Source organism: Kogia breviceps, chromosome 6 (genome assembly GCF_026419965.1).
Source record: "Kogia breviceps isolate mKogBre1 chromosome 6, mKogBre1 haplotype 1, whole genome shotgun sequence".
In the NCBI taxonomy this organism is placed as follows: domain Eukaryota; kingdom Metazoa; phylum Chordata; class Mammalia; order Artiodactyla; family Physeteridae; genus Kogia; species Kogia breviceps.
The window spans coordinates 32,552,218-32,578,787 of record NC_081315.1 but is presented as its reverse complement, the minus strand read 5'-3'; the positions used below and the strand labels follow the sequence as shown (position 1 = coordinate 32,578,787).

The window sequence follows — 26,570 nt, the reverse complement described above, 5'->3', positions numbered from 1 at the left end:
TTAGTTCCAGAGACCGGTGTCAAGAAGCATATCCGGTGTTTGTAAAGTCCGAGGTTGGCCCTTTGGTTCCTTGCGGTTTCTGTACAGTCAACCAGTTGAGGAATTTCACTGAAGTTCTATTTTGCACAACCGCTGCAAAACGTGAAGTGTGCCTTTCCCTCAGTGTTGACTCATCAGGTATGGTACTAGAAAGCAAGGGCCAAGAGTGGGCAAACACACCTGGTAGTTAAAGACCTACATACCAGGAAATGCTCTCCTTGAAAGGCTGAACAGGACTGCAGGTGTGATAAGGGATTGTGTTCCCAGCAGGCTTGGCTTGAGGTGAGATGATGCTTATCTAAATGGCTCCCAGGGGCTCCCCGGGGGATGAAATCCCTGTCTATGGTTCTGATCTGCTTTCCGTCTTTCTTGATGGATCCTTTTAACATCCAGGATGACCAAATTGCATGCTTATTAATTATCAATAATTGCATGTGAGTGGTGGTGTGAGTGTGTCTCACTTGACAACTTAAGTAGACAGAGAATACATGAAATGCAAGGGATTATAAATGTAAATCAAATTGGGGTTCCATTGCTCTAGGTAGGGAGGCCTTGGGAGAGCCAAGGTCACCGGGCTCTCTGTCCCTTAGCCATCTGCAGGGCTAACCTTTGTAAACTCACACGTGTCAGTCTGTGGTGTGGATGTTTTTCAAGCCCCTTGTCTAGCCTCAGATTTGCTTCCAGCTCAATACTTTGCCTTGTAGGTTCTTGCTTGTGTAGCTTACAGAACATTTCAAGGTTCCCTGCTTGGAACCCTCTACAGCATCATCTAGAAACCTCAATCAGAATGGATGAGACGGTTCATCTGAGAGGGAAAAGGGATGATTCCATGCCAAACACTATGGAGGGATGTCTGCATGTTCTATCATCTCAATCCTCATAACAGCCCAGTGAGGTGGACATTATTACTCCCATTTTCAGGTGAGGAAAATGAGAACTGGAGGGGTTCAGTAACTTGACAAGGTCTCCAGTAGTCACTAAAAACCAGAAGACCTGGGATTCAAGTTCAGCTCTGTTTGAGCTATGTTCTGGTCTTGGTGCATCCTATTTTTTACAAAATTTATTATGAAAAATTTAAACAAACACAAAAGTAGATGACGGAGGACTTCCCGGGTGGCGCAGTGGTTAAGAATCCACCTGCCAGTGCAGGGGACACGGGTTCAAGCCCTGGTCCGGGAAGATCCCACATGCTGCAGAGCAACTAAGCCTGTGCGCCACAACTACTGAGCCTGTGCTCTGGAGCCCGCATGCCACAACTACCGAAGCCCACGTGCCTAGCGCCTATGCTCTGCAACAAGAGGAGCCACCGCAATGAGAAGCCCGTACACCGCAACGAAGAGTAGTCCCCGCTCGCCGTAACTGGAGAAAGTCCTGCGCGCAGCAACAAAGACCCAATGCAGCCAAAGATAAATTAATTAATTAATAAACAAATAAATAAATTTATATTTTTTAAAAAGTAGATGATGGATCCCTAAATATCTACTACCCTGCTAAAACAGGTGTCAAGATCTTGACACTTTGCTTCATCCTTACGGAACAATTTTCTTTGGCTTCATTTTCTGTCAGTTTCATCTCAGCCAGGATCACTCATTCACTCACATGCTAGGTTTCAACCACACTAAACGAGCAGTTTATTTGTTCCCTGAATACTGCCTCCTGCCTCTGGACCCTTTGGCTCAGTGGTTTCCAGCCCTGGTACACAGATGTTCACAAGACCCACCACTGACCGACCACATCAGAGACTTCTAGCACTAGTCACCCTTCCCTCCATGTCCATTTGACCCACTCCTCCTGCGTCTTCAAGACTCCCTTCTGGAATCCTCCCTTTCTCCACAAAACCTTCACTGATATCCCCAGTCGGGCTAAGGGCGCTGCCTCCCACCGTGCCTCGTACATATTTCTATCATAACTCTGCCCTGGTGGTTCTCCAACAGACCGTGAATTCTTCCAGGTCCGACACCGTGCTTCTGAGCTCTATGTCCCCAGGGACTTGCACATAGTAACTAGGGATCCGTAAATGTCTGAGCGAGGAAGGGAGGAAGAGGAAGAGAGCGGCAGGAGAGAAAAGGAAAGAACGTGAAGCCATCCTGGTTCCTAACCCTGCCGGGTCTTGGGATGTGAGGAGCCCCTAGCACCTCTTCGATAAGCGTTTGGCACAAGAGTTGCCTCCATTGCAGGACGCAGTGTGGGTCTTAAAACAGCTAGCTGGGGCTTCCCTGGTGGCGCAGTGGTTGAGAGCCCGCCTGCCGATGCAGGGGACGCGGGTTCGTGCCCCGGTCCGGGAAGATCCCACATGCCACGGAGCGGCTGGGCCCGTGAGCCGTGGCTGCTGAGCCTGCGCGTCCGGAGCCTGTGCTCCGCAACGGGAGAGGCCACGACAGTGAGAGGCCCGCGTACCGCAAAACAAACAAACAAACAAACAAAAAACATCTAGCCGGTGGGCACAGAGAATAAGAAAGAAAATGACGGTCCATCCGCTCGCCCCTGCTGACCGCCCATAAACAGCACACCTCCTCGCTTGCCTCGTGTGGCCCTCTGCCCTAGGAGAGGTGTCTACCCCGCCACAGGGGGCATCCAGGGTGATCAAATCAGGCACCGATGAACAGCCCTCTGCCCTGGCTCACTGACATGCCGGAAACCAGACAGAGCCCCAGGAGAGCTAGCGAAACCCATTTCAGGGCTCAGCCCCACCTCTCACGTGATGTCCTCTGGCTCCACGGGCTTCTCTCTTGGCTAGTCAAGGACAAATGCTCTAATCCCCTGGGGCTTTCCGTCATTCCTGAGCCCCACTGCAGCCGGCTTTAGTACCCTCTGAGCACTTTTATGGGGCAATAAAACTTTACAGCCTGCAGCTCTAAACCGTTCCCAAATTTCTGAATAGAACTATTTATGGCAAACAAGACTACTACGGTTTGCCCTTTGAAAACACTAGCAGATCTTAGACCCTTTCAAAGCCAGTCGGCTGAGTTACACGGGCTAACAGCTGGCTTACAGAAACCCCACGGTGGCGAAGCTAAACTCCCGTCTGTGAACAGCTAAGTTAGAAAATAAAACAGGCTCTGAGTCTCACAGCATCACCGAAGTAGCCCTACGCTTTGCCTCTTCCGTGTTGTTTTGGTGTCAAACCCGCTTGCTTGCATCTCTCCCCAACTTTTTCCTGCCCTGCTCGTTTCTTGTGAGCGGACAGGGATTCCTATGAGCTTCGCCTGCAAATCCAGAGAACCAATCTCTTCCTTCCGTCTTTAGCAGGCAGAAAATTAAAACCAGGAAAAAGCTAGCAATTCAATCACAACTTGTTTCTCCAAAACAGTGCTCAGGATCAACCAGCCAGCCCAGAAAAAGCATCACCACACACTTAGAAAGCGCCCTTACCAGTGTTCCATTTCAGCCACTCCAGTGCATCAGAGACAGGCCCCAGCCTCCTCAGATGTGGGGACTCAGCTCTCTGCAGCCCACAGACAATCGGGCCCATTATAGTCACCAGGCTGCCCAGTTAAAGGGTGGCCCTTACAAAAATATAAACAGCTTGTCAGCACAAGCCAAGGGGGCGGGGCTGCAGCCTCAGGGGACAATGGGAGCCAATGATCAGCCTCTTTGGGTTCTGTTAGCTTAAGATATTGTGTTTCATTTTGAAGAAGGGGAGACAGAGAGCAAACGCTGGAAGGCCCAGCCCAGCAGCATGAAAGGGGTCCAAGTTGAAAAGTTTAATCACCGCTTGCAGAGCATTTTCGAGGAGGAGTTCGTATGCCTTGCACATAAGAATATATGTTTTCAGAACTCACAGACTTTTGTGTTGCACTAGCCGTCTCTGGTCTCCTGGGGATAAAAAATGTAGTATTCGTTGGGGTAGAATGGAATTTTTCAATCAAAGAACAAAGGAAAGAAACGAAGTCCAAGGACAATGCTTTCATGACCCGCTTATTTTGTTGAATATAATATCCGATGAGACGTACTCACTACATCTACAGAGAAAATGCTTGATTTGATACGTTTGTCTTCAGAACCCAGAGAAGTGGGCTTATTTTATTCCCCAAATATAAATGCCTCACATTTTTAAAAAAATCCTCACTTAATCTTATCATACTTATGCACATGAAACAGAAGTTAGTTTGGGAGAAGGCAAATACACTGGCTGTTTTCTCTCTTCTGAGCTTAACTAAATTCTGCTTGTAAAGCTACTAGATCAGCTTAACCTTTCAATACCCTATGACAATAACCAAGAACCAGAAAATAAACTGTGGCTTTTTTTCCCCCTGTATATATTTCTAACTAATACACTGAGGTAAAGATAAAGTTAAGATCCATTTGGCTGATTTGTGGTATCAGGTAAATTATAGGCAAACAAACTTTGAGAAAAATACAGTCATTGCAATTTGGAATAGTCTCCTTATTTATAAAGGGAAGCACAGTAGCTATCAAAATTAACTAGCACAGAAACAGAAAAATGTTGAAATACTGGGTTGGCCAAAAAGTTCGTTTTGGTTTTTCCATAAGATGTTATGGAAAGACCTGAATGAACGTTTTGGCCAACCCAGTATAATCATTTCCATAAATTTTGTATCAAGCCTTCTGACTTTGATTTTAAAAATAATAATTCAGGGCTTCCCTGGTGGCGCAGTGGTTGAGAATCCGCCTGCCGATGCAGGAGACACGGGTTCGTGCCCTGGTCCGGGAAGATCCCACATGCCGCGGAGCAACTAAGCCCGTGAGCCATGGCCGCTGGGCCTGCGCGTCCGGAGCCTGTGCTCCGCAACGGGAGAGGCCACAACAGTGAGAGGCCCGCATACCGCAAAAAATAAATAAATAAATAAATAATTCAAAGACACTGTCCTTTCTGAGTTATGGTAATTTTAAAATATTTATGATTCTGCCACTGATGTTTAATTTGTATTGAAGTGAGATTCCTCTAGTAGCTTCTCTAAGCAGTGCTTGAGGTGGCTTCTGGCCCTTCTATTCTTCCACTGATTCCAAAGTACATCTGTACTGCAAGGCTCTGGATTTTAAAGTAAAGGTTACCTTCTGGAAAAGGTCTAGTTTTCCTCTAAAGCATTAAGTCCCTGTCATAAAAAAAGCTTCAGGACACCAAAAGCATGAACAAAAGAAAAAAACAGATAAATTGGACTTCATCAAAATTAAGAGCTTTTGTGTATCAAAGTCCATTGTCAAGAAAGTGAAAAGACAACCTACAGAACAGGAGAAGTATGTGCAAATCATATATCTCATATGGGTCTGGTATGCAAAATATACAATGAACACTTACAATTCAACAACAAAAAGACAAATAACCCAATTTAAAAATGGGCAAAGTTCTCGTAGAGAAATTTCTCCAAAAATGATATACAAATGGCCAACAAGCACATGAAAAGATGCTCAACATCATTAGCCATTAGGGAAATTCAAATCAAAACAATGAAGTAGCACTTCACAACTATTAGGATGCCAATTTTTAAAAAAAAGTGTTGAGGAGGATAAGGAGAAACTGGAATCTTTGTACAGTACATTGCTAGTGGGAATGTAAAATGGCGCAGCTACTGTGGAAAACATTCCTTCAAAAAGTCAAACATAGAACTACCATGTGACCCAGCAATTCCACTCCTGGGTGTGTAGCCAAAAGAACTGAAAACAGGTACTCAAACAAATACATGTATACTCATGTTCATAGCAGCATTATTCACAGATAGCCAAAAGGTAGAAATATTCTAAAGGCCCATCAACAGATTAATGGACAAATTGTGGTATATACATACAATGGAATAGTGTTCAACCATAAAATGGAATGAAGTACTGATATATTCTACAATATGGATGACCCTCAAAAACATTATAGTAAATGAAGGAAGCCAGACACAAAAGGTCACATATTGTACGATTCCATTTACGTGAAATATCCAGAACAGGTAAGTCCATAGGGACAGAAAGCCAGGGACTAGAGGGAGCAAGGAAGGGGGAGAAACTGCTTAACGGATGCAGAGTTTCTTTTAGAACTCGACAGAGGTGGTGGTAGCATAATTGCAGATGTACTATATGCCATCGAATTGTTCACTTTAAAATGGTTAATTTTATGTTTTATCTTACTTTTTATAGCTTCACTATCTTCTGGATTCAACAGGAGCCTTCCTTGAAAGGTCATCCCACGAGTATACTGAAAATTTTTTTTTAATTTTAGAATTTTATGTACTTTTTTATACAGCAGGTTCTTATTAGTTATCCACTTTATACATATTAGAGTATACATGTCAATCTCAATCTCTCAACTCATCACACCACCACCCACCCTAGCCACTTTGCCCCCTTGGTGTCCATACGTTTGTTCTCTACATCTGTGTCTCTATTTCTGCCCTGCAAACTGGTTCACCTGTACCATTTTTCTAGGTTCCACATATATGTGTTAATATACGATACTTGTTTTTCTCTTTCTGACTTACTTCACTCTGTATGACAGTCTCTAGATACATCCACGTCTCTACAAATGACCCAATTTTATTCCTTTTTATGGCTGGGTAATATTCCATTGTATATATGTACCACATCTTCTTTATCCATTCGTCTGTCTATGGGCATTTAGGTTGCTTCCATGTCCTGGCTATTGTAAATAGTGCTGCAGTGAACATTGGGGTGCATGTGTATTTTTGAATTATAGTTTTCTCTGGGTATATGCCTAGTAGTGGGATTGCTGGGTCATATGGTAATTCTATTTTTAGTTTTTTAAGGAACCTCCATACTGTTCTCCATAGTGGCTGTATCAATTTACATTCCCACCAACAGTGCAAGAGGTTTCCCTTTTCTCCACACCCTCTCCAGCATTTGTTGTTTGTAGATTTTCTGATGATGCCCATTCTAACTGGTGTGAGGTGATACCTCATTGTAGTTTTGATTTGCATTTTTCTAAGAATTAGTGATGTTGAGCAGCTTTTCATGTGCTTCTTGGCCATCTGTATGTCTTCTTTGCTGAAATGTCTATTTAGGTCTTCTGCCCATTTTTTTATTGGGTTGTTTGTTTTTTTTTAATATTGAGCTGCATGAGCTACATTTTGGAGATTAATCCTTTGTCCACTGATTCATTTGTAAATATTTTCTCCCTTTCTGGGGGTCGTCTTTTCATCTTGTTTGTAGTTTCCTTTGCTTTGCAAAAGCTTTTAAGTTTCATTAGGTCCCATTTGTTTATTTTTGTTTTTATTTCCATTACTCTAGGAGGTTGATCAAAAAAGATCTTGCTATAATTTATGTCAAAGAGTATTCTTCCTATGTTTTCCTCTAAGAGTTTTATAGTGTCTGGTCTTACATTTAGGTCTTTAATCCATTTTGAGTTTATTTTTGTGTGTGGTGTTAGGGAGTGTTCTAATTTCATTCTTTTACATGTAGCTGTCCAGTTTTCCCAGCACCACTTATTGAAGAGGCTGTCTTTTCTCCATTGTATATCCTTGCCTCCTTTGTCATAGATTAGTTGACCATAGGTGTGTGGGTTTATCTCTTGGCTTTCTATCCTGTTCCATTGATCTATATTTCTGTTTTTGTGCCAGTACCATACTGTCATAATTACTGTAGCTTTGTAATATAGTCTGAAGTCAGGGAGTCTGATTCCTCCAGCTCCGTTTTTTTTTCCCTCAAGACTGCTTTGGCTATTCGGGGTCTTTTGTGTCTCCATACAAATTTTAAGGTTTTTTTGTTCTAGTTCTGTAAAAAATGCCATTGCTAATTTTACAGGGATTGCATTGATTCTGTAGATTGCTTTGGGTAGTATAGTCATTTTCACAATGTTGATTTTTCCAATCCAAGAACATGGTATATCTCTCCATCTGTTTGTATCATCTTTAATTTGTTTCATGAGTGTCTGATAGTTTTCTGCATACAGGTCTTTTGTCTCCCTGGGTAGGTTTATTCCGAGGTATTTTATTCTTTTTGTTGTAATGGTAAATGGGAGTGTTTCCTTAAAATTTTTTTCTGATTTTTAGTCACTAGTGTATAGGAATGCAAGAGATTTCTGTGCATTAATTTTGTATCCTGAAACTTTACCAAATTCATTGATTAGCTCTAGTAGTTTTCTGGGGGCATCTTTAGGATTTTCTATGTATAGTATCATGTCATCTGAAAACAGTGACAGTTTTACTTCTTCTTTTCCAATTTGTATTCCTTTTATTTCTTTTTCTTCTCTGATTGCCATGTCTAAGACTTCCAAAACTATGTTGAATAATAGTGGCGAGAGTGGACATCCTTGTCTTGTTCCTGATCTTAGAGGAAACGCTTTCAGTTTTTCACCATTGAGAATGATGTTTGCTGTGGGTTTGTCATATATGGCCTTTATTATGTTGAGGTACGTTCCCTCTATGCCCAGTTTCTGGAGAGTTTTTATCATACATAGGTGTTGAATTTTGTCAAAATCTTTTTCTGCATCTATTGAGGTGATCATATGGTTTTTATTCTCCAGTCTGTTAATATGGTGTATCACATTGGCTGCTTTGCATATATTGAAGAATCCTTGCATCTCTGGGATAAATCCCACTTGATCATGGTGTATGATCCTTTTAATGTGTTGTTGGATTCTGTTTGCTAGTATTTTGTCAAGGATTTTTGCATCTATATTCATCAGTGATATTGGTCTGTAATTTTCTTTTTTTGTAGTATCTGTCTGGTTTTGGTATCAGGGTGATGGTGGCCTCATAGAATGAGTTTGGGAGTGTTCCTTCCTCTGCAATTTTTTGGAAGCATTTGAGAAGGATGAGTGTTAGCTATTCTCTAAATGTTTGATATAATTCACCTGTGAAGCCATCTGGTCCTGGACTTTTGTTTGTTGGAGATTTTTAATCACAGTTTCAATTTCATTACTTGTGACTGGTTTGTTCGTATTTTCTGTTTCTTCCTGGTTCAGTCTTGGAAAGTTATACCTTTCTAAGAATTTGTCCATTTCCTCCAGGTTGTCCACTTTATTGGCATAGAGCTGCTTGTAGTGGTCTCTTAGGATGCTTTGTATTTCTGTGGTGACTGTTGTAACTTCTCCTTTTTCATTTCTAATTCTATTGATTTGAGTCCTCTCCCTCTTTTTCTTGATGAGTCTGTCTAATGGTTTATCGATTTTGTTTATCTTCTCAAAGAACCAGCTTTTAGTTTTATTGATCTTTGCTATTTTCTTTGTTTCTATTTCATTTATTTCTTCTCTGATCCTTATGATTTCTTTCCTTCTACTAACTTTGGCTTTTGTTTGTTCTTCTTTCTCTAGTTCCTTTAGGTGTAAGATTACATTGTTTATTTGAGATTTTTCTTGTTTCTTGAGGTAAGCTTGTATTGCTATAAACTTCCCTCTTAGAACTGCTTTTGCTGCATCCTATAGGTTTTGGATTGTTGTGTTTTCATTGTCATTTGTCTCTAGGTATTTTTTGATTTCCTCTGATTTCTTCAGTGATCTCTTGGTTATTTAGTAACATATTGTTTAGCCTCCATGTGTTTGTTTTTTATGTTTTTTTCCCCTGTAATTCATTTCTAATCTCAAAGCATTATGGTCGGAAAAGATGCTTGATATGATTTCAATTTTCTTAAATTTACTGAGGCTTGATTTGTGACCCAAGATGTGATCTATCCTGGAGAATGTTCCATGTGCACTTGAGAAGAAAGTGTAATCTGTTGTTTTTGGATGGAATGTCCTATAAATATCAATTAAATCTATCTGGTCTATTGTGTCATTTAAAGCTTGTGTTTCTTTATTAATTTTCTGTTGGGATGATCTGTCCATTGGTGTAAGTGAGGTGTTAAAGTCCCCCACTATTATTGTGTTACTGTCGATTTCCTCTTTTATAGCTGTTAGCAGTTGCCTTATGTATTGAGGTGCTCCAATGTTAGGTGCATATATATTTATAATTGTTATATCTTCTTCTTGGATTGATCCCTTGATCATTATGTAGTGTCCTTCCTTGTCTCTTGTAACATTCTTTATTTTAAAATCTATTTTATCTGATATGAGTATTGTTACTCCAGCTTTCTTTTGATTTCCATTTGCTTGGAATATCTTTTTCCATCCTCTCACTTTCAGTCTGTATGTGTCCCTAGGTCTGAAGTGGGTCTCTTGTAGACAGCATATATATGGGTCTTGTTTTTGTATCCATTCAGCAAGCCTATGTCTTTTGGTTGGAGCATTTAATCCATTCACATTTAAGGTAATTAACGATATGTATGAAAATTTTTTAAAAGAAGATTTATTCAATTCAATTTATTCATTCATTCACTATTTGTGTATTGTTCAGCATCTCTTATGCATCAGATACTGTGGGGCAGTGGGTGCCAGGAGACCCACTTGCACCCTCTCTATCAAAGGTGAGAAAGAACAGGACCATCCAACAGGGAAAGGAACATGGCAGGCAGGGTGAGAGAATTAATGTTTGATAAATGGCTGCTACCTGCTAGGTCATCTCATGTTTGATCTCATTTACTACTCAAAACCACTGGGAGTGGAGGTAGTTAGAATTATTGTTCCCATTTTTATCAAGGCAGAAACTGAGAATCAGAGAGTTTAATTACCTTCCCAAAGTCACCCAGCCCATAGGCAATGGGGTAGGTTCTTTCTCTTCCACCAGCTGCACCCTAAGCAGAGAAGTGTGAGAAATGGAATCCATTCCCAATGCAGAAAGAAAAAATACATAGACTTAAATTTACTAAGAAGCATTTTAGATGTCAAAAAAAGCAATGTGGCTCTCTTTCTAATGGCATAAAGACACAAAACCAGGGGAAAACATAAAATTGTCAAAGGTTTACTCAGAAAGTTTCATTTTGAGAAAAAAAACACAGAACTTTGACGCAGAGGAATTTTCTAAGTTATCTGACCAGATACCCTCATTTTTCTCATGGGAAATCCAATTCCCTACAAAATTAAGTGAAATGCCTACAGTTATACAGCAAAATAGCAGCAAAACCAAGGCCTGGATTCAAGTCTGTTAACTTCTATGCCAAACACACAAAATTAAGAAACCAATCCCAGATTAATCTTTTACTGAGTAGATCTCAAATTCTCTACCTGTCCATAGAATTAGCAGACATAATCTGACTCTCTGTTATAAACTCCAAGTATAATGACCTACAGCATATATTTGATGTTCTCCGAGAGTTTACGATTTCTTTCTTCATGTAGTTTGTTAAACACCAATAAAGAAGAGAGAGATTCACAAGTTATAATTTGGGAAGGATTATCTTTGGACTCAGTTGTTTTTAACACAGGTAAGCCTTGGAAAGCTGGGACAGGAAATGAACTGAGAACAAGGAGAAGGAGGAGGCTCTGAAAACACAGAAAGGAGACTTTGCCAGGACTTTCATCAAGAAAACACAACCACGTAGGACTGAAACTCTCTGAGCATGTTGTCCCACACACCCCTGAGGCCTGGTCTTTCCTGACCCCTGTATCCTTTGGCATTGGCCTATTGCTGTTATTAAACATAATACACAAAATAATTACAGAGGGACATGTATGTTCTTTTAAAAGGTGGGGAGGTGACATCATTATTTTCTAAATTTCAAACCATTAGATTATGCAATTTAGAAAATTGCTATACCCCCTTTGAGAATGCTCATCATCCTATTAAAATTTTACCCTTGATCTGAAACAGCTACCTCTTAGTCACCCAGTTCTTGGCAACCTGAAGCTTCAACTACCCATAAGCAGAGCTTCACCCAACCCTCCTAAAAGCTGAAGCCTCAATTAACTGACTTAGTTCAACATCCCACAGTGCTCTTGTTATCAAGCCCCTGAGTTGCCAACATACAACGCACTATACTGAAGGAAAACTATTAAACGGTCTACTGATATATTTTTTAAAGTGATGCACAAATAATACTAGATTCTCGTGTTAGCAGAGCATACAGTCAATGGGATTGAGTAGTCAAAATAGAGGTCGTTTGGGTAAAATATGGATGAATGGTCAGACGCCTTAAGTCTTCTCAGAAGATTCTGGAAAGTATAAACTTCTAAGGCTAAATCCTTTACTTTCTTTTTAGGGAAATATAAGTGATCAATAGGCAACATGGCTTAATAAAGAGGAGCTGAAATTTAACCATCAGTGACATTGAAGGACTTTGTAGATAGAAGGAATGAGAGTTACAATATTTTCTTAACTTGACAAAGCTTTTGATTTTGTTCTGCTTAGCTGCTCCTTAATGCATTGTCAATTATGGATAAAAATCATTCATTCTTGGTCTGCCCACAACCTGTTAAAGAGATGAAAAGTTCTAAACACATTCCACTAAATTTTCATCATCCTCAAACACACTTGTCCTTTGCAGATGAGGCATTTGTAGCTAATTATGTGGATGTTCCAATATTATTATTCTATTTGACATCTTTGTATTTCTCTGAGGGAGACAGCAATGGTAATGGTAATGGTAATAAAGTCAGGTTCATGTGAAGATGGGCCATGAAGAGGACTTTGCTAACCACACATCAACATGAACTTACTTTTATTTTTCCAACCATGCTGGTGGATTTTTACAAGCCTCCTATAGTCTTTTGCTCTGTCCGTAAATGAGCAATGGCCCACATGTGCAAAATAATGCTTAAAGTTAGGCTGTAGCCATGGAAAAGAGAGGTAAATTGACTTATATGGTGGACCAAGCAATGACCTTGGGCCCATCTGCTCACCCAGCCCATTGAGCTAAAGCATGACAAACTTTGACACCACAAAGGCTTTCAATTAGTTTGTAAAGATCATGAGGGGGTTTGCTGAAAACTTAGTTCAGAATTAAGCCCAGGACCCATAAGAAAAGGTCCTTCCAAGAATAATGCAGTGTTTTCACCAATAACCCATACGATGGAAGAAAAGGTACCATCAATTTTGAGGAAGCTACAACTTGAGCCACCCCCTCAGAAGTGGGAGCAGAACTTAATAATAGAGGGAAAAATATGTATACAGTGGGCTTCCCTGGTGGCGCAGTGGTTGAGAGTCCGCCTGCCGATGCAGGGGATGCGGGTTCGTGCCCCGGTCCGGGAAGATCCCACGTGCTGCAGAGCGGCTGGGCCCGTGAGCCATGGCCGCTGAGCCTGCGCGTCCGGAGCCTGTGCTCTGCAACGGCAGAGGCCACAGCAGTGAGAGGCCCACGTACCGCAAAAAAATAAATAAATAAAAAATAAAAAATGTATACAGCATCTGCAATATGCCAGGTGCTGTTATACGAGCATATACATACATTAACTCGTTTAATCCACTGAACCAACCCTAGGCAGCAGGTACTCACACTCATTTTACAGGCAAGGAAACTGAAGGTTAGAGAAGTTAATTAATAGCCATCTAGGTAGAAGTAGCCAAATACCAAGAAAATAAAATTCTAACGGCACTAGTTCCAAGAAGGAAAAACAAACAGCAGAAATAAGATATAAGGGGAGTTGCCGGGCGACCCAGTGGTTAGGACTCCATGCCATGGCCCCGGTTCAATCCCTGGTTGGGGAACTAAGATCCCGCAAGCCACGTGTCACCAGCCAAAAAAAAAGAAAGGAGATACAGAGTTATAACCAGCTAAGGATAGTAAAGACTAAAAATACCTAGGGGCCCTGCATTAGTTTGCTAGGGCTGCTGTAACATATTACTGTAAGTGTAAAACAACAAAAATTTATTGTTTTACAGTTCTGGAGGCCAGAAGTCCAAAATCAAGGTGTTGGCAGGGTTGGTTCCTTCTGGAGCTTTGGCGAGACTCTGTTCCATGACTCTCTTGTACCTTGTGGTACAAGCAGCTCTTGGGTGCCAGCAGCTCTTGGCTTACAGCTGCATCAGTCCAATCTCTGCCTCTGTCTTCACATGGCCTTCCCCTCAGCGTGTCTGTGTCTTCTCCTTTGATGTTGCTTTAAGACCACTCGTCATTGGACTTAGGGTGGGCCCTAATCCAGGGTGATCTCATTTGAGATCCTTACCTTAATTACAGCTACAAAGACCCTTATTCCAAATAAGGTCACTTTTGCGGTTCCAAGTGGAATACCTTTTGTGGGTCACAATTCAATCCACTATGAGCCCAGAGAAACCTCCAGCACCAGGGAGTGCTCCTCATATCAGAAAGGAAGAGATGGGCAAGTGCAGTTAACCCTACACAGGGAAAATCTGCTGAGCAAAGGTGTTTCTACCCCCACCCCTCATCCCCAACTTAAAAAAAAAAAACTAAGAAGAAAAGAAATTATTTATCAAATCTTAGGAAAAGGTGAAAGTTCTCAACTTAAAAGCCTTGGGAAAACAAACACCAAGGAATAGATTTATGGATCTGATCGTCCCCAATTTTTTGTGACTATTTTTGATAAGTTTTGACATAAATGCGCACCTACGAAATCATTACCGCAATCAAGATAGGAATATATCCATCCCCTCCAAAAGCTTCCTTGTAGCCCTTTATAATCCCTCTCTCCTGCCCCTTCCTGTACCCCAGCCTCAGCCCCAGGCAACCATGGATCTGCTTTCTGCTACTATCGATTAATTTGCTTATCTAGTATTTGTGTGTGTGTGTGTGTGTGTGTGTGTGTGTGTTATGCGGGCCTCTCACTGTTGTGGCCTCTTCCGCTGCGGAGCACAGGCTCTGGACGCGCAGGCTCAGCGGCCATGGCTCACAGGCCCAGCCGCTCCGCGGCATGTGGGATCTTCCCGGACCGGGGCACGAACCCACGTCCCCTGCATCAGCAGGCGGATTCTCAACCACTGCTCCACCAGGGAAGCCCATTATCTAGTATTTTATTTTAAAATGTAATCATACAGCATATAGTCCATTCAGGATGCTAGAACAAAATACCACCGACTGATTAGCTTTATTTCTCACAGTTCTGGAGGCTAGAAGTCCACGATCAGGGTGCCAGCATGGTAAGGGCCCTCTTCCTGGACACAAATGTCTGTTTGTATCCTTATGTGGCAGAAGGGAGTAGGAAGGTCTGGGAGGCTTCTTTTATACAAGCGCTAATCCCACTCATGAGGGCTCCACCCTCATGCCCTAATCACCTCCCAAAGGCCTCAACCCCTAATACTATCATCACACTGGGCATTAAGATTTCAACATATGAATTTGGCATGGACATGAACATGCAGACCACAGAAACTTCTTTTATTCCACCTTTTTTTGAGATTCATCCAGGTTGTTGGGTGTATCAGTAGTTCAAACTTTTTTATTGCTAAATGTTGTTCTACTATATGAACATAGCACAATTTGTTTATCTTCTCAATTTTTTTTTTTTTTTTTTTGGCGGTGCACGGGCCTCTCACCGCTGTGGCCTCTCCCGTTGCGGAGCACAGGCTCCGGACGCGCAGGCTCAGCGGCCGTGGCTCACGGGCCCAGCCGCTCCGCGGCATGTGGGATCCTCCCGGCCCGGGGCACGAACCCGCGTCCCCCGCATCGGCAGGCGGACTCCCAACCACTGCGCCACCAGGGAAGCCCTATCTTCTCACTTCTTAAAGGAGTGTTTTAATCAGTGAATTAATTTGATATTCCAAGACTGGGGGAGAGAGGAGAGAACATGAAGGGTAATTTCTCAGAATCTGGGTTTTCCTCTTTCTTTCCTCCTTCTCTCTCCCTGCCTCACCTCCAAATTATTCTCACATGCTCAGGCCCATGTCCACACCTCTTTCCCCGGCCCTCATTACATCAACCATTGGCCCAATATTGCCATTGGCTCCTGAATTCCACGCTGGAGAGTAGGGTCCTAGTAAGGCAGCCGCTGAAGCCTAATTTAGCGGCTTCTCGTCAGCCTCTCCCAAGGCCCGCTCCTCTCCCCATGTCTACCTGGTTCCCCCCACCCCTGCTCTCACTTGCATAGGCCTCCTTATTTCTTTTGTCTCTTCCGAGTTGCCAACTTCAACTCTTCTACACTTGGATGTGATTCACTGCCTCGTCTGCAACATCCGTACTCAATCACCTTACCCAGAAATCATCCTATGGTTGGCCCCAGCCCAGATCTGTGCAGTTTGGGGTTTCTGCCAAATATATTTCAGTTAATTAGGGGAGGAAGCATGGTAGTGCTTGAGAGCACAGACTCTGGAACAGGTTGCAGGTGCCTCTGTTTCCTCATCCACAAACTGGGGACAGTAATAGTCCTACTTCATATGATTGTCATGAGGATTAGATGAGATATAGTTGTGAATAATTTAGAAGAGTGTTTAGGGCTTCCCTGGTGGTGCAGTGGTTGAGAATCCGCCTGCCGATGCAGGGGACACAGGTTCGAGCCCCGGTCCGGGAAGATCCCACATGCCGCGGAGCAACTGGGCCCGTGAGCCACAACTACTGAGCCTGCGCGTCCGGAGCCTGTGCTCCGCAACAAGAGAGGCTGCGAGAGTGAGAGGCCCGCGCACCGCGATGAAGAGTGGCCCCTGCTTGCCACAACTAGAGAAAGCCCTTGCACAGAAACGAAGACCCAACACAGCCAAAAATAAATAAATAAATAAACAAATGTGGGGTTTAAAAAAAAAAAAGTGGACACTATTTATAAAAAATAAAAGAAGAAGAGTGTTTAGCACGTAGTAAACATTATATACGTTTTCCATAAAATAAAGAGATAAAAATAAATGTTCAAATGCTCTTTCTCATCCCAAAGAATTCTACGTGCATTCATAGATTTATTCATCCAAAAATTATTTATTGAAGAGCTCTTTGTGCCAGGAACTCTTCTAAGAGCTGGGGAATAAAGCAGTGAACATAACATACACAAATTACTTTCTACTAGGGGAGACAGATAACACACGAATTGACAACTGAAAATATAGACCATGTCTGTTAAATGCCGTGAGGAAATATACAATAGCCTAAAAGGACGATTGGGAATTCCCAGCGGTGGGTTGGAGTGGACTGGGCTGAACAAGAGAGCTGTGGTGAAGATGACCAGGAAAGGCCTTGCTGGGAAAATGCTCTCTGAGGGACCTGAATGGGCCCAGGGAGACTGCCATGGGGCTGCCCGGGGAAAGACCATCCTTGGTAGTGTAAATAACAGGTACAAAGGCCCAGAGGCCCTGGCACCTACCTGTTCAGGGGCTATTGTGGATTGGCTGCCTGTGGATGGGCACAATTTGTTGAACTTTCATTAAGTTCATGCATTTTACTTGCAGATCTTGACGTTTAAATTTTAAAAATATCTTGACACTTTTCTTCCTCCAAAATGTTTATAGAGATTGAGACTTTGATTGTGAATTTAGAGCCTCAACACTTTTTAGCATATGGATACAGTGCTGGTGATGGTGGAATAGAGATGAAATGAGTTGGCCGCGTGGCACTGTGGTTACACAATCACCACGATGCTCGGAGCGGTGGGTGCTAGGAATGACCCCATGGTCCTCAGGGCTTCACTAGATGACTGACCACTTACACCTGGGCTTAGCATCCAACAGGGAATTCGGACAGAGTTGAGGGGCTTGTAGCAGAGAGTAACTAACACAATAAAAGAACTGGAAAATAAATCCAGAAGGGACATTTTATTTTTATTTTGTGTGTGTGTGTGGTACGCGGGCCTCTCACTGCTGTGGCCTCTCCCGCTGCAGAGCACAGTCTCCGGACGCGCAGGCTCAGCGGCCATGGCTCACGGGCCCAGCCGCTCCACGGCATGTAGGATCTTCCCGGACCGGGGCATGAACCCGTGTCCCCTGCATCGGCAGGCGGACTCTCAACCACTGCGCCACCAGGGAAGCCCCAGAAGGGACATCTTAGGATCTGAGCATGCAATTACTTAGTATGAAGAAGAGATGCTTATGTGTTCTCACCCATTTCCTCTGAGAACAAACTGGAAGAAAACTGACTTGACTTGCAGCATGATGACTTTAAGGACATTTGTAAACAAACAAATGAACAAACAAAAAACACTGCAGATTGTTTTACCCCCAGTCTCTGAAATTATTGAAAGGAAGGGGAATATATATATATATATATATATATATATATATATATATATATATATATATATATATATTCCTACAAAAAGCAGGAAGCTTAGCTAACATCTCCCTAGAATTCTGCCTGAGTACATTTCCCCAAGCACAGCTTACTTGAGTTCCACTGAACCCTGTGGTACACTGAATCAGCTGTACAACTATGCATTCTGATTTAAACATTTTTAAGCTTAAAGGTACCCATGTTCCTCATTATTGTGTTCTACACATCCACTTGATGGTAGCTGTCCAATTTATAGTGATTTCTCCTTCTCTGGGATGACACAGAGGTGGCCCCCAAGGGAGCTGGTCTTTCTCAGCCTTTGGATGGAATTGCTGGCAGGTCCCCATTAGCTTTTTCAGTCACATGCAGGTAATGAAAAGCTCTGACGAGAGTCTGTATTTATAGAGACCCTATCATGTGGCACACAGTTCTAAGAGCATTAAGCATCGTTTCCTTCAGTCTCACAACTTCATGAAGTGTTGTTAGAAATGTAATGTTGTATACGTGAAACGTTAAAATATACATAGATATGGATTTTACCAAAAAATTTAAAATACAAATATAAAAAAATAAATAAGTAAAAGTCTGCTGAGCACCTTCAATACCAGGAAAATCTCATTTCAGTAATTTGAATGCCTTATAAAGCAAAAAGCACAAACAATAACAAGGAAAATTTGATAAATAGAACTTTATCAAAATTTAAAAACATCTGGTCTCCTGGGGACTTCCCTGGTGGTCCAGTGGTTAGGACTAGGCGCTTTCACTGTAGTGGTACAGGTGCAATCCCTGGTTGGGGAACTAAGATCCCACAGGCCAAGCAGCAGGGCCAAAAAAAAAAAAAAAAAACAATCTGGTCTCCAAAGGATACCATTAAGAAAATGAAAAGGCAAATCACAGACTGAAAGAAAACATTAGCCACTATATCTGACAAAGAACTTGTGTCCAGACCATATGAAGACTCATACAACCCAATAATCAGAAAACAAATAACAATAAAAAATAAGACAAAACATTTGAACAGGCATTGACAACAGAAAGTCTATGAATGGCCAATAAGCACATAATAAGATGCTCAACATCATTAGTCATCCAGAAGATGAAAATTACAACTACAATGAGATAGCACTACAAAACCACTAGAATAGCTAAAATTTAAAAGTCTGGGCTTCCCTGGTGGTGTGGTGGTTAAGAATCCGCCTGCCAATGCAGGGGACACGGGTTAGAGCCCTGGTCTGGGAAGATCCCTCATGCCAGGGAACAACTAAGCCCATGCGCCACTACTGAGCCAGCGCTCTAGAGCCCGTGAGCCATAACTACTGAGCCACGTGCCACAACTACTGAAACCCGTGTGCCTAGAGCCCGTGCTCTGTAACAAGAGAAGCCACCACAATGAGAAGCCCATGCACCGCAACGAAGAATAGTCCCTGCTCGACGCAACTAAAGAAAGCCTACATGCAGCAACAAAGACCCGATGCAGCCCAAAATAAATAAATAAATAAATTCATTAAAAAAAAAAAAAAAGGCTGACATGACCAAAATTTGTCAAAGATGTGGAGCAACTGGAATTCTCATACGTTGTTTGGAGGAGTAGAAAATGGAACAACCAGTAAGGGAAAACATTTTGACAATTTGTTCTACAGGTAAACACACATCTATCAAACAACCCAACAATTTCCACTCCTAGGTAATTACCCAGAAAAAATAAAATCATGTACAATGAAGACTTGTAAGAGAATGTTCATAGTTTTATTAATATTAGCCCATATCTGGAAAAAACCCAAATGTCCATCCATAAGTGAATGGAAAATAAACTATAGTCTATCCATTCAACAGAGCACTACTCAGCAATAAAGAGGAACAAACAAACCGCTGATACACACATCATGGATACAGCTCAGATATATTACACTGAGTGAATGAAGCCAGACAAGAAAGAGTACATACTGGTATGACTCCATTTGCATGAAATTCTATAAAATGCAAATTAATCTGCAGCAGCAAAAGGGAGAAGATCAGCGGTTAGCTGGGGCTGGAGGAGGATAGGGAATGGCTGTCAAGGGGCCCAGGGAACTTTTGGAGATGGTGGAAATACTGTGTGTCTTGACAGTGTGGTGGGTATGCAGGTATAGACAGGTGGACAAAGAACGTCACCGGCTATGTTAGTAAACGAAGGATGCTGTGGCCATCAAGCCATCAGCCACTGCAGCCTGAGGGGATTCAGGATGGAGAAAAACGTGATACTGGCCCTAGATAGCTAAGGCACCTATCAAAGGAACGACTTCAATTAAGCCCAGACTCTTGCATCTTCCCATACACAGAAAAGCACTAAGTTCATTAACTTGAGATATCTGTTTTTCTTTAATTAACGGTAATCTTTTGATGTTCCGACTACCTGGTCTCTGTTGCAGAAACTCCTGTGCATCCCGGCTCCTCCTTATCTATTTGGAGCAGTCCCTCAGAGCTCTCTGAGAGGCTGTTTCTGAGGCTTAAGTCCTCAGCTAGTCTGCCAAATAAAACATAATTCTCAGCTTTCAGGTTGTGCTTTTTTTTTTTTTTTTTTTTTTTTTTTTCAGTTGACACACAGTTGTCAAAACTCACTGAATTGGGCTTCCCTGGTGGCGCAGTGGTTGAGAGTCCGCCTGCCAATGCAGGGGACACGGGTTCGTACCCTGGTCCGGGAAGATCCCACATACAGCGGAGCGCCTGGGCCCGTGAGCCATGGCTGCTGAGCCTGCGCGTCCGGAGCCTGTGCTCCGCAACGGGAGAGGCCACAACAGTGAGAGGCCCGCGTACCGCAAAAAAAAAAAAAAAAAAACTCACTGAATTGTGCACCCCAAATGGGTGCAGTTTATTGTATGTAAGTTAGACCTCTTAACAAAGGGAATTTCACCCCTTCCAGGGTAGCGATGACAGCTTCAAACCATTGGTTTATTTAGGGCTTCTCCTTCCCCGGTTCCTTTATGCTTTCATCCTGGAAACCCGAGTGGAGATATGAGGAAAAATTGGATTTTTTTTCTTTCTGCTAGATTTTACTTCCTTCTCCCAATGCTGTGAGGTTTCTGACCTTCTAGAGTTACCCTAAGGAGGGAGAATTGGGGAAAGATGGTCACAGTCTTTGGGTACTGATGTAATAAGACACCGGTACCCTTGGGACTTGGCAGATGTCTGAAGCTTGTCTCTTGGAAGGCTTGTGGGGGTCTTGGAGCTTGCTGGGCTGTGAAGCTTAGTCGAAATTCCCATGATGTGACTGCCACTGAGGGTCAGTGCCTCCTCAGTCAGGGTCGACCTCACACAGACTCTCCCTTTGTCAAGGCCCAGGCATTCCTCCACGCAGCCCTCTTGGGCCAGGGCCTCTTGAAATGGCTCCCCCTGGACCCTCTGGAGAGGGGGACTTGTCCCCACCACTCGGGGGCAGCAGTGACTCTCAACGTCACCTTCTTCCTCTCCCTCTGTCTCACACTAGTCCTTACACTCTTACAGCCTTTGGGATGAGTGTCAAACTCTGAACAATCCTCTTGGATTTCCCGTTGTCACGTGGTTTAAGGTGAGCAGGAAGCACACCCTCCCTCGGCCATGGGCGGGGGTGGGACAGGGAAACGCACACCATGACAGCCTTTCCAAAGAGCCAAAGAAAGCCTCACAGTGGGTGATGGGCTCAGGGCCACAAAGCAGGTTCTGGTCCCCGCCTTGGTAAGTCCTTCACGGAGAACTTATCTTGCTTTTTTGCTCCTGAGCGTAGGCGACATCTACTAATTTTTTCTTGATCTTTGGAGCCTTTGATTTCACCGATACACAAAGCATTCTGTGTTAGCATTCTAATTACGACGTATATATGGTTGGTGACTGTAAATACTTACAAATAAATTCTGGTATTTCCATGAAAATATTGCTCAAACTTTCTGAAATTCGGGGCTTCCCTGGTGGCGCAGTGGTTGAGAGTCCGCCTGCCGATGCAGGGGACACGGGTTCACGCCCCGGTCCGGGAAGATCCCACGTGCTGCGGAGCGGCTGGGCTCGTGAGCCGTGGCCGCCGAGCCTGCGCGTCCGGAGCCTGTGCTCTGCAACGGGAGGGGCCCCAGCAGTGAGAGGCCCGCGTACCGCAAAAAAAAAAAAAAAGTTCTTAAATTTGAATTTATCATATTTGTGATATGGTAATAGATCCTTAATTAGACTTATATCATATAGAATTTTCTCTTTGTAAACAGTGTGTTTTACAAGCATGATGTGAATTTTTAATACTGGAAAAAAAATTGTTTTTGCAGTACAAAAACAGCCTTTACTATTTTGTGGCAAGGGAATTTATTAGAATTGGTTTCTTTTTCTGGAAAGTACCAATAAATGTAATATCATCAATCTATTGGGGCAACTCCAACAGTTTGTGTTTTCCATAGACCAGCTTCCCCATGCAGGCAAAGCCTATTTTCTCATTCTTTCCCTTCTGGTCGTTTCTTAAGGTCTAGAAGAGCAGGCTCCCTTTGATAACAAGAGAGACGGGTGGCAGACAGGGAGAGGCTCTAATTCATTCAGAGCACAGGGAAGAAAGGCCCAGGCTTGAGAGAGCTGTGCCTCCCTTTCAGGGACTTGGCAGCTGGGACAATACTTGAAAAGCTGCCCTCAGGTGCAGCCGGCTAGCATCTTAGATTCTGTGTAACTCTAGAAGATTCTGTTCCAGGCTGTCCCTTGAGATCCAACAAGAATTCCTTCCTTAGTGACAAAGCATGAGAATGAGGCTCTTGCAGTTCCTTGTACGGATTTTATGAAGATGAAATGGTTCAAATTTTTAAAGATTAGCCTGACATTTAAGCACTATTTCTTAGTAAGTCTCTTTAAAACCCTCCACATTTCTTCTGCTTCTTTAAAAGCATGAAATTTTGAAGATATTCACATCCCGTCTTTAATCTCCAGGTTGAGTCAGCTTCACTGCATCACAGAATGTTAGAGCCAAATGTAACCTAAGAGGCCTTTACGTCATAGATAAGGAGACCGTGACCCAGGGAGGCGAAGTGGCCCAGTTCCCATCACTCCGACCAGACTCCAGCCTCCCCACCAGCCTATCACGGGGGCTCTCAGCTTCGGCCCTCTTGCTATCTGGGCTAGAGAATTCTGTGCTGTGGGCCTGTCCTGTGCACTGCACGATGTTTAGCAGCATCCCTGGCCTCTACGCACCAGAAGCCAGAGCACCTCTTCTCCCTCCTCCGTGGTGACAGCCCCAAATGCCTCCAGACATTGCCAAATGTCTGGGGGCAGGGGGGCAGGGGGGATGGGGCAGTGGCGAATCTGCACTGGTTGAGATCCACTGGTCTAGCAATTTCCTCGGCCCCCTTCCCACGGTGGGTTAAGGGATACCCAGTTTTAATAACAAGGTTGTCTGCACAAGCCCCTCTTCCTTAGTTCCCTTCCCCTAACCAGCTGCTAATCGAACTCAACCTTTCTCATCAAACTCCTCCTCAGTGAGAGATGAGCCCCAGTTGGGTTAACGGACCCTCAGAAATCAGTTCTCCTCACGTGATTTCCTGTCTATGTACAGCCTCCCCGACTCCTTTCTGAGCTCCTGAGAGTGGAGGTGTATCCTCCTTGATTGGCGTAACTGAACCCATGGCCGCCCCTACTGCCTGCAGTTCTGGGGACAAAGTAGAAGCACCACCAAGGCCACTAGCTAACCAACTCTTCAGGAAGGCTCTGTTCAAACACAAAGGCACAGCTGCTCAGATCACACGTGTAAACATCACAGCAAAGGTGAAAGGAACGTCCCTTGGAAACTGACTCTAGGGCTCAAGACCCACGGAGTCATCCAGAGAAGGCACAGGCTGTGAGCACATGGAGGTTAAAGTCTTGAAGATCGATGTTCTGTTTCACTTTATGTAAGTGAGGCTGGAACTCACTTGAGGCAAAAAGGCCAACATGGCAAAAATGAAAATATTCCTGAGATTTCCAAATGTATATACTGAGTAAATAGCTGTATGATGAGTCTGTCCCTTAAGGAACTAAACATATTAGGTGCTCTTTCAGCCAGAAAGCTTTTGTGAACCTCTGCTATCAGGAAACTACAGTCAAAATGAAAGAGACTCATTCATTCATTCATTCATCCATTCACCCATTCATTTTGTAATTCATTCAATAAATACTTGGGAAGAATGTATGTGTAAAAAAGGATGAATCATTGTGGAACAATACTGCTGAGGGAACATCAGAACTCCCTGCTAGGGAATTTGTCCTAGAAAGTGGTATTTGAAAGTGGACTGTATTTGATTCCCCAAACGAGGCATGGCATCCCCGCCACAGAGAAGATGATGGGGCAGATGGGTGCTCTGGGTGGCGTCGCCAGGTGTGAAGGGTGGGCCTGTACTTCTGGTGAGGGTTCTCGTATCTGAGAGACCCCACGCCACTTCCTGAGGACAGGAAAAAAAGCAGCAGTACTGATGGTAACGTCCTGAATTCCACAGGGCCGATCTTTGCCACGCACACGGGAATATCACTGTGAGGCCAATCTCACGGGAGCAATGCTGAACCCATCCATCCTTGCACCTGGGATCCAAAGCCTGCCCAGGCTACCGCTGGGGAGAACAGGCCCTCTTCAAAGTACCCAGAGGACTTCCTGTCCCTCAAGCTACTCCTTATCCTCCCGTTTATGGACTGAATATTTGTGCCCCTGCTCAAATTCATATGTTGAAGCCCTAATCCCCATATGGCTGTATTTAGAGATGGACCCTCAAGGAAGTAATTAAGGTTAAAAGAGGTCATAAGGGTGGGGCCCTGATCTGACAGGATTAGTGTTCTCACAAGAAGAGACAACAAAAAGCTCTGCTCTCTCTCCACGTACGCACACTGAGGAAAGGCCGTGTGAGCACACAGCAAGCAGGTGGCCATCTGCAAGCCAGAAAGAGAGCCCTCTCCAGAACCCAGCCATGCTGGCACCCTGATCTCAGACATCTAGCTTCTAGAAGTATAAGAAAATAAATGTATGTTGCTTAAGCAACCCAGGCTGTGGTATTTTGTTATGGCAGCCCAAGCAAATGCCCTGCCCAAGGTAAAAGGCCCTTGGTTCACCCAGTCCATTCTGGAAGCTCATCACCATGCAGCCTGGCTTTTACACTATTGAGTGTACATGCTTTACCCTGATGCTCCCACTGAATCCCTGTGGGGTTGGCAATTGTCATCCTCACTTTACAGATGAGGAATGTGAAGTTTAGAACAGTTAAGAAACTTGCCCAAGATAAGACTGACCTGTGTTGTGGAGCTGGAATTATATAGAACACAGCTCTGAAAACTCCTTGTCGTTCGACCCACACCTGCAAGGGCTGCTAACTTCTGCTTGGGTGTTTTTCTCATTGCTAATCTCTGACCTTGCTTATTCCTTCATGGGGCACGCTAGGCTCTTTCTCACCCACAGGCCAGGCCCCTGCATTCCACATCCTCTCTCCTGGATGAGCTTCCTACACATTCCGATGTACTGATCTGGCCCTGATCTCACATCATCCTCTCCCTTCCTCTATAGCACTCTGGACCATCCTGTCTTACCCCTTGGGTGTAGCTCAGGTTCTCAGCACCTGTGTGCAGAGCTGTGGCTGGAAGCATGGTCCCCATCCCTGTTCCAAGCTTTGTCACCTTCTCAATACAGCCCTCCGCTACCTAGCAGATGTCTTTTTCTCTTCCTTCACACAATGCAGGAACATTCATCATCCCGCTGAGGCCACAGGGCTTTGTCATGGGAATGGGAAACACTGCAGTTGTGAAATCATAAAGACGAATCTGAAGGGTGAGAAGCAGCCCATGCATCGTCTCCCAGGGACGGCACAGACACGAAGCCTGTGTCTACAGAGACGGAGATGGTTGTACACCAGCACAGGCAGGAAAGGCGCCACAGCAAGTGGCATCTGAGGCAGCATCATGTGGTGGGCTCAGGCTTTGGGGCCAGATGCCCATTCATTCATTCATTCATTCATTCATCAAATCTTTATGGTGTTCCAGGTCCTATGCTGGGTGTTGGAGATACAGCAGTGAACATGCTCTCTGGGGAAATCAGACAATAATGGATCACAGGCTCTAAAGGACTATCCCGGGTGATGTGATAGAGGGTCCAAGGGACAGGAAATGCATCTTGAGGAAGTGGGGAGAGCACCCTAGGCAGAGGAAGGAGCAGCCCTCAGGTAGGGAAGCACTTTTTGAGAATGAGGGACACAAAGAGGCCAATGGGGCTGGAAGACAGTAACAGTTTTACTAACTTAACTCAAGAATTAAATTATTCTGAAACACCTGATGGTTTGGGGAAGAAATCCACAAAATCATAAAATGAACAATTCTATATTGTATGCACTCCAAATATTGAAACTGAACTCTTTTAAAAATTTTACTGAAGTAGAGTTGATTTACAATGTTGTGTTAGTTTCTGGTGTGCAGCAAAGTGATTCGGTTAGATATATAACTGAACTCCCACTCTATCCCTCCCTCACTTCACCTCCCCCTTGGCAACCACAAGTCTGTTCTCTATGTCTGTGAGTCTGTTTCTGTTTCGTGGATAAGTTCATTTGAGTCATATTTTAGATTCCACATATAAGTGTTATCATATATTTGTCTTTCTCTGTCTGACTTAATTCACTTAGTATGATCATCTCTAGGTCCATCCGTGTTGCCGCAAATGGCTTTATTCTGAAAATGAACTCTTCTTGTTCCATAACGCCAAC

General features: G+C 43.6%; 1 protein-coding gene across 9 annotated transcripts in view; it reads right to left on the bottom strand.

Moving 5' to 3' along the window:
• TRIM2 (tripartite motif containing 2) overlaps nucleotides 1–26,570 on the bottom strand; it is a 169,966-nt gene that overhangs the window by 114,765 nt on the left and 28,631 nt on the right. Inside the window, exon 1 of one of the 9 annotated variants that reach the window (XM_067035687.1) lies at nucleotides 3,412–3,556. The exons of 7 other annotated variants lie outside the window; for them this stretch is intronic. The gene's annotated coding sequence lies outside the window, so the exon portion shown is untranslated. Of the gene's footprint in view, nucleotides 1–3,411; nucleotides 3,557–26,570 lie in introns of those variants that run through there. One more of the 9 variants, XM_067035683.1, reaches the window with a different exon arrangement.